The 8,808-nt window shown below is 42.4% G+C and overlaps 1 long non-coding RNA gene across 1 annotated transcript; it reads left to right on the top strand.

Moving 5' to 3' along the window:
- The first annotated feature begins 5,734 nt into the window (after nucleotides 1–5,734).
- LOC120699476 lies at nucleotides 5,735–7,061 on the top strand. Its single transcript, XR_005685445.1, has 2 exons — nucleotides 5,735–6,221; nucleotides 6,792–7,061. It is a non-coding gene; the product is annotated as an uncharacterized LOC120699476 (long non-coding RNA).
- Nucleotides 7,062–8,808: the final 1,747 nt, after the last annotated feature.

The raw sequence follows: 8,808 nt of genomic DNA, 5'->3' as shown, positions 1-8,808 counted from the left end.
TAATTTTTTTGGGCCTGAAATTCATTTTCAGAGGCGGGTCACCCCCCACCCGCCCCTGCAAATCCATTTTCAGGGGCGGGTCACCGCCCTGCCCGCCCCTGAAAATCCATTTGTAGGGCCGGGTGGGAGGGTGACCCGCCCCTACAAATGCATTTCCAGGGGCGGTTGAGGCGGTGGCCCGCCCCTGAAAATGGATTTTTAGGGGCAGGTTCGTTTTCTGTCCCTGAAAAAGGGGTATTTTTAGCAGCGAGAACTAGCCACGGATTTTCTACCCGCCTCTAAAAATAACGTTTTACCCGCCCCTACAAACCTTTATTGTAGTAGTGTTAGCAGCATAGTTTACTTGCTGCTTCCTTCGGTGGTTTGTGGTTGCTGCTAAGTTTGATCCATGTACATTCAGAAGCTCCTCTCATCTATATTATCCTAGTTACAGATGGAACATTACGTAAAAGAAAATTCATAATATTTTCGGATTAATCTCTATTTCCTCGGCTGTGAGACATCATCAAATTAAAAATTACTCGCGCCAATTCATTTTGCACATATACACAGGCAATTTAATTATTGCTAGCTAGGCTTCTACAGTGCGGACTACAATGCTAGAAGCAGTATACTAGAAAACACTCCCCCAACCACTCTGAAATGTACCATGCCTTGGCAAACCAGACTACTGATCCATAACATGATGCCTCTTTCTCCTATAATACCATCAATACAACATAGATGGTAGTATGGTAAGCATTGACGCCGGTGCTTCTCAAATTAAAGTAACTGATCCTTCTCACCAGAGCTCTCAAAGCGACTAGCCTGGCAAAAAAACTTGCCCACCCAAAAATTTATATTTTACTTATTAAGTACTTTTAAATTTATATTTATGTTTTAAAAGTTAATCTTTTACTTCTTCGTTCAGAGAAAGATGATGCCTTAATTCCTCAATTAAGTATATTAGTTATGCACCCACGAGAGAGTATGGACAACACTACCATAACTACGTACTACTCCAAAACTTAATGTATTTGAACATTCATCAATACCAACTAGCTTGCAAAATTCTAGATTTTCAACATGCATGTATTATTTGATAAATTATGCCTTGAATACAAACAAATATCCGCATGATCAAATGCCACTCAGCCACATTCTGTGTCTGTTTACGTCTTGTGACAAATCACAATGCACAACTAGCATCATGATGCAGTATGGACGTAAACCCATTCATAAAACAATTGCGGCAAGTCAGAGTGGGCATTTGGTTGGACCGAACCGATCAGTTTCTCGATCCTTTTTGAAATTCTGGTTACTCAAAAACTGAGACTTTGGGTTCGGTTTTGGTCTCAACCGAAGTAACTGATCACAAAATCAAAGAACTATTCTTCAATGCACTCAGATGGGGGAAATCGAGCCATATCACTCTTTTAGATGAATCAAAGATAGAAAATAACAGATCAATGCAAATAATCCGCATCTGGGGGAACAAATCAACACAAATTCATTGGAGAAGAGATGGAGATGGGCTCTTTGGAGAGGAGATGGGGACAGACTCGCCAGAGAGGATCCGCTGCACTGGTAGGAGAGGAGCTGCGCTGCTGCCTGCAGTAATGCGTGGCGCCGTGGTCACCATCGCCTGCGCTCGCGGGATTGCGCGCTATGCTACCATGCTACCGCCGGCGACACAAGGAGTCTTGCTTAGCGTCACTGCCTTTGGTGCATGGGGTCATGCGCTGTGCTACCACCTCTAGTGCGCGGGGGGGGGGGGGGGGGGGGGGGGGGGTCTGTGTCTGTGTCTGTGTGTTGGCCTCCTCCGGCTGGGTGGTGCGAGCAGTGCCCTCCAGGCTCTAGCCGCCTAAGCCCTGAGGGGAGGAGACCATGACGGCTAGCTTCAGGCCTAAGGGGTGCGGCTTGGGTTAGGACTTAGGAGTGTACTGTAAGGGAGCCAGGTGGGAGGGCTAGTTATATCCGTAGGGTTGTTTAATGGACTGAACTGGGCTGGTCTATGTTTGTTATTGGGCCTTGTTGTGTATATACGTATATCGGTTATTTTGGATACCCGAGGTCCAGTGTCAAAAAAATCCTATAATATTTCGGTTAATGAGAATCAGAGACCGAACCTATGACTGATTTTATCGGTTCTCGAGTAATTCAGTTGGGTTCTAGGGTATTTCGGTTCGTTTTTTTATCATCGGTTATTGTACTAACCCTGAGCGGCAAGGGTCTTCAAAAAAAATGAACTACTGCAATTTCTCTTATCAAAATGAAAAGGAGATAAATAATCAAAATTTCACTACACAATCTCAAATTTTTAAGGAAAAATTGGATCTTTTCAGGACATCATCGGTGATCTGGGCCCACCTAGGATTGGAATGAATGGTTTTCATTTGCTGGATAATTCATATGAAGAACCTAGTTTATGATCCACGCATGAAATTTGAGGTCTCCATATTTGCAACTTAATTGAGCACTAGTATTTATACCCTCTTACGTACATATATATAAATATCTTCTCTCTGAGTCAAGGTTTGTACTATTATATATACACACACACCAAGATCAAGATAGAGCCTGCAACATGAGTTTTACAACACGCAGATACTAGCAGAGCTTGGCTGCAAATATAAACAATGGCCTCAAGTTCGTGTATGTTACAACTAGGTGACGGCTGGGAATGTCTAGCGACTACATGCCTCAACTGATAACTATTTGTATATAGTTGATAAGCATGGGAGATGTCAGGATGAATAAGTATGGATCTACGATGCAACGAAGTTACAAGCGATGGTTTTCTCGTCACCATAAACGGAGCCACCTGCAAAAAATATATCAGTTAGGCCGGCCCGGACATACAAGCAGGAGCAGATCTGCATAGTGGAATCTCTTCACAATTGGATCTGCATAGTGGCGGATGAATTGTCTTTAATACTTTGGTCCAACCCTCATATATATAGAGCTCAAAATTATATAAGATTATAGCCGGCCCTTTTAGGGCGCTTCCCCTACTCATACCGATGGGCACACAGAGTATGCTCTCAATCCTTCGGTGCAAAGCACCTAAACAAAAGATGAAAGTAGTAAATGTAGGAAAGATGTAGCATTCGTCGAGGTACAAGCTAGAGAAGAGTGCCGACAAACCTGACACTTCCCTGGCTTCCGCTCACTCGCTCTCTCCCTACATCCCTAGGCAGCACTACACCTCAAGAATGAACCTAAAGCTCATGTGAACAAGTGAAAACTCTAGGAGAGTGAATGTGTGAGATGTCCCTGTTCCCCCTCTCATATTTATAGGTGGGTCTTCTGCCGCAGGGATGAGCTGAAGCCTGCCCAAACCGACCTCTAGAGCCAATGGAGAAACTCCATGTGGAAGAACAAAGTCGGTGGCAACATGGACCGGTCAGCCGACTGGCCTAGTCAGCTGATGGTTAATGGCCCCAATTGTCTTCATCTTTTCCTGAGAGGCTAACATATGGGTCCTATAGCCCTTGGCATGTGGCATGGCTTGTCTTAAGGCGGTTTGCTAGTTCTGATGAGCTCATAAATCCTCGCGCTTGCGTCTGATTGGTCAAGAAGATGTTGCTTCAGATTGATGACGTGTACGTTCATTACTCATGGGCTACATCTCCTTCTCGTGTGAGGCTGTCAAGTGGGCCCTTTGCCCCTTGGTCATGCTTGTGATTGGTTCGGGAATTTATGTCTTGAATAATACTTGCTAGTTTCATGCATTTTTTGCCCAAGTTTAACTGCACACATTTTTAGACCAGCATCCGTGGAATTCATCAATAAATCATCCTATGCTAACATTTATTTCTTTTGATGCTCAACTTTTGCGCGATATTTGGCAGTCAAAATGGGTCAAAATAGGCCGTCAACAGACACAAATCAAGCGGTCCCATCCTCTCCTCTCTCACATTATCTCGGTTCCGTGAAATCGGTTAATTACCTCTTGTTCCATTGCTAGTGAGTCTTTGATCTCCTACTTTTCTCTCTCTCTCAACCACGACAGACACTGTCCCATCAGCTGGTGAAATCACCGGCCGTTGGAGGAGGCGTACAGACTAACGAGCGAGCCCACGGCCCTTGGGACTTCAATTGACCGCCTTGTCAAGGGCTACAATTGAGGGACCTCGAGGCAATTAATGCTTTCGGCTAGACCAATCTAGACGAGCGGCATGGTGATGGGGGCAATAATGGTTGACGTGGTTGAAGAGAGCGAACAATAGCCTGGTCGTCAGAGGTTAAAATTATATATAGTTTGGCGCATGGTTGAGGCCTTGGAACCCCTCATCATTAGGGTTCGTCAATCTTGAGGAACCAAGCCTCAACCATCCGTCGAACTAACATCTCATAAGTATATACGACGACTATGCAAGAACACTCACTCGCTGATATTGTACTAACCTCTTATATATGCATCCTCACTAAGCTGAGGTCTCTACTATATATACACCAAGAAGCTAGAGATGACAATTAGCGGGGTAGCATCCAAGGTTGCGTATGCATGTGTACAAATTAATAGAACTTGGCTTCAGGTGAATTGCATTATGGAGAGTCTACATGCTATATTACTGTCTGCGATAGGCATGGGAGACATTAGGACAAAGGGACATGGGTGTATAAAGTGGCGGAGGAAAGGCTGGGGCAACTAGGTTCATGGCCCTAGTCTTTAGCCCACTTTCTCCACACTGTTGCATACTTGCATATTGTAGCATGTAGGTCCAGTCCATACTACACAACCGGCCCTATATAAGATTCCTTTTCCCTCAGTATTGGGAAAGAAAATAGCAAAAGACAAAGGGAAGTATGAAACAAACATGCTGGCATGCTGCAAAACCTGCAAGGTTGATTGCTTCGCAGCACTGCTGGCATGAATGTTCTGCGCTACCCGAACTAAGGATAGAGAAAGACGTGATGTGAAAGCTTCCCCTGCACTTACCAATGGACACGCTATGTTCTCAACCTTGAGTGCAAAACCCCAAAGAAAAGATGAAACGTAGTAAATGTTGGAAGGATGTAGCGAGTGACATATATTTCTTTGGTGTGGCTTTCTTTATATAAGATTGTTGTGAACAAGGAACTGTGAAAAAAATCATAGTTCATTTGAGAATTATGTTCATACAATTTTTTCAAATTTAATTTGTTTCCACTGGCACTTGGCGTAATTTAATTAATTAGTGGACTCAACTAAACATTATCACTGTTTAATTACTTGAAAACTCAATTCTCAACATTGTCCTCGAAGATTACTTTGTCGTTGTTTCTTAATGGTACCTGTGCTTCAGAAGTGAATAATAATTGATCTGCTACTTGCTGACTCCTGTTTATTGATTACTGGCATTAATATGAGATGGTCTATGTATTCACGGATGAATCTTCAGTGCTGGAGATAGCCCCATTATGAAAGTGCTTTTTACTTTTTCTAAAGGTGTAATAATCATTTTTTCTCCACTTGCCACGTAGTATGTTAGACAAGGGTTATATAATGAGCCCACAAGGATCATGCCCACAGCCGCCATCCCTATATATATATATACATATATATATATAACTCATTTTCAGTAGCCGGCTGCAGAATAAATAATTCTGTGGCCGGGTCTGACTCAGCGCACCGACCGCGCTACTTGATGCTGATTCCGCCCAGGCCCAGCCCATGACTCTACTCGCCTGTATGGCTCGGCTCATCCAGCCGTCCCCATCCGCACGCGGCGTTGCCCCGCAGGCTCGGCTTGAGGTGCTTGCGCTCGAGCGAGGATGCTGCCCCAAATTGCGCAGCTACCCCTCTTAGCTCATTTGCGACCATGGAATTTCATGTGAGGCGGCGGCCTGGAAGCAACCTGGCGGTGGCTATTTCTCTCTCGCGACGGTAGCGCGATTCCAAACCGGCGATGGCGTTAGATCCCAAGTGCAGGTACCGAGAAGACCCCAACCGGCAACCTGGTCTGCGCACGGGAGATCCGGTTCTGTTGGTCTGGTAAGCTAATTTCCTGTTCATTCTTGTTTATCCAAAAATCCCCCGGTTCTTTCGCTGCCCCTGCCTCTCCTGCAGATCCATTCTTCGCAGAAGCAGGATATATACGCTCCAATCATCCACCGGCGAGGCGGCGGCGTCCTATCTCCGTCGATCTCCTTGATCAGCTGGTGCCACCGGTGGGCAAGATCGTCGCGACTGCCGCAATCCTAGTGCTTTTGTGACCTGACCGTCCTATTCAGGCCAGCAAGCACAGGCCGCCAAGGTGAGCTGCCGCAAAATTATCTGTACCCATTAAATCTTAAGTCGATTCCCTTTGATTAAAGCCTATTCCTTTTGGATTATGATTATTGCTTCACCGTAAATCCATTCTCGTAGAACTTCTCCCTTGTTCTGTTTAGACACGAGGAATTGGGAATTTCTTCATCAATCTAATCTAAAAAAAATAGATACTGGCAGTGGAAGGTTTCATTGTTTCGTGTGTTTTTTAAAATTTCGTGAATCTAAATTTTCTGAGTTTTATAGTAACTTAGATTGCTCTTATAGTAATCCTTTGTTTCAGTTCTCTTAGATGATCAGGGGAGCATGTAAACTTGTTCTTTCAGTGCCTAGGAGCTAATTTCCTTTAGTACTATTTTGCTAGTTTAATGTAAACTCTGGACTAGTGTGTCCAGTAGACAAAAACAAAGCTTATGACTTACGAGAATCACTATGTTATTGGCAAGCTAGAGCCCCCTTTCTTATAGCCATATATGTTATCCCCGTTTTTGCTTAGTCCTACTTGTTATTATACATGTACATTTGTTCTAATTTTCATTCTCCACTACAAATCCAGGAGAAGGGGGCCCCTTCAGATTAGGTCAGAGCTCCGCTTCTACGTGCCTTACAACCCACTAAACACAGATCAAGAAGCTTCCAGCCAGACTTGAGGCGCACAGGACAAGATCTTGATGTCATGGTGTTCAAATTAAATAAATGGGGACATAGTATCTTACCTCGTATATTTTGTTAATATTTCATTCTTTGGAAAAAGATGGATTGATATTTATGTCTTGCGATTCACCTAATCGATGTGCCATGGTATACTATAATTTGTGTTATATCCTACTCTTATTTTGCATTGTGTTACATCATACGGTTCCTTGGAGCACCTTGACGCTAAATCGTGCCTAGTCAAAATTATGGTAAAATCGGGTTATGGTAACACATCGGTTCTTTCTTTTTTTTGACACTGTAACACATCGGTTCTAGTAACTAGATCATGGTAAAATGATCTATTTGTACACTGCCTAATTGTCCTGGGAACTGCTTGACGCAAATTGTTGCTACCTCCTTCCTAATTACTGTATATTGAATTATAACACGTACCTGACTTTATAGTAAATGTTGATAATAATATTTTATAGTAAACTGATAATGATACTGATCGCCAATACAAACAAATAGTAAATCTGTCCAAAATTATAAAATTTGTAGTAAGCTGTGTCCTATCGTAAGTCATCATATAATAAATCTGATCTGATGTAATTCATATGTACTAATATACTCCACTTAGAGATTGTCGTAATTCATATGTACTACATAGAGATTGTCATAATTCATATGTACTGCAAATAGTAAATCTGATATGCTCTTATAGTAAACTCTAATTCGTATTACTTGAGCCATTATTCTCGTAACCATTGGGCACTGGCATGCACTAGGTGTGGAAAAAAATACCGTAGCACACTCACATCCACCGTGTAGACAATAATAGGCGACATGCATGAAGTAAACAACGCGGTAATCACGGTTATTTATTAGAAAAAAAGCTAGCCGGCTCGTGTAGGTGCAGCTTTTATAACAATGCGGCTCGCTCACACTGGATGGCTCTCATGCGAATGGAAACGGAGCAGGCGGAGCATTAACGCCTGATTGGATGGGAGGGGGAGCGGAGGCGGATCTGATGTGTAGGATCGAGTGGCCACACAATACTCTATTCTATAGCTTGGCCACAGAATATACTATATATATATATATATATATATATATATATATATATATATATATATATATATATATATATATATATATATATATATATATATATATATATATATATATATATATATATATATATGGCTAAACCTCTGGTACCTCTACTTTTGGAGATTCGCTAGCTTGGGGCTTTCGAACGTAATAACGCGTAAAGCTAGGATTGGGGCATGGGAGGCATGAGGAGCTTGATGGTTGCGTCTCTTATTGTAAAATGGAGCACTGTGTCATTTTAGTTCAGTAGGACAGTGACCATAGACACTGTCCGCAGTGATGTAAGTACAACTTTGACAAAATCTGTACGGCTCAACTTCTTTGCTTGGTGGATGGATGTGGGCCAGGCCTACATATGGCGTGGATCGGATAGGAGCAATAACATGTGTTGTCCTTCAATTAATTAAACTCCATGAGCATGTTAGAAATTTAGGCAATTGCGGTGTATTTTAAATCCAAAATACAGAAAATAAATCATGAATATTATTATGTATAGATCATGGGTGATCCAGTGAAGGTGTTGCTAACCATCATATATTGAGGTTTTGACTTCTCTATGGGATTAAGTTGGTTAGCTTCCTTCTCAAAGTGCACTTGTTAAGTTGGTTAGCATTATGTGAGCCTTGTAATTTTTATTTATTTAATTGAATATTAAATGGGCCTAGCCCAAGTGAATCCATGACATTGACAGCGTCTTTAATCGTTGTAGCAATTATTTAGTTTTCTGTTTCGCCAAAAAAAATTATTTAGTTTTCTGTTTTTGTGGGGTGTAATCTTGATGGATTGAATGACCTGATGGCTTGCTCAAACACACCGTGAGGGTT

Source organism: Panicum virgatum, chromosome 3K, assembly GCF_016808335.1.
Source record: "Panicum virgatum strain AP13 chromosome 3K, P.virgatum_v5, whole genome shotgun sequence".
Taxonomy (NCBI): domain Eukaryota; kingdom Viridiplantae; phylum Streptophyta; class Magnoliopsida; order Poales; family Poaceae; genus Panicum; species Panicum virgatum.
Note: the sequence above shows the minus strand (reverse complement) of the source record. Positions and strands in the feature narration are given on the sequence as shown.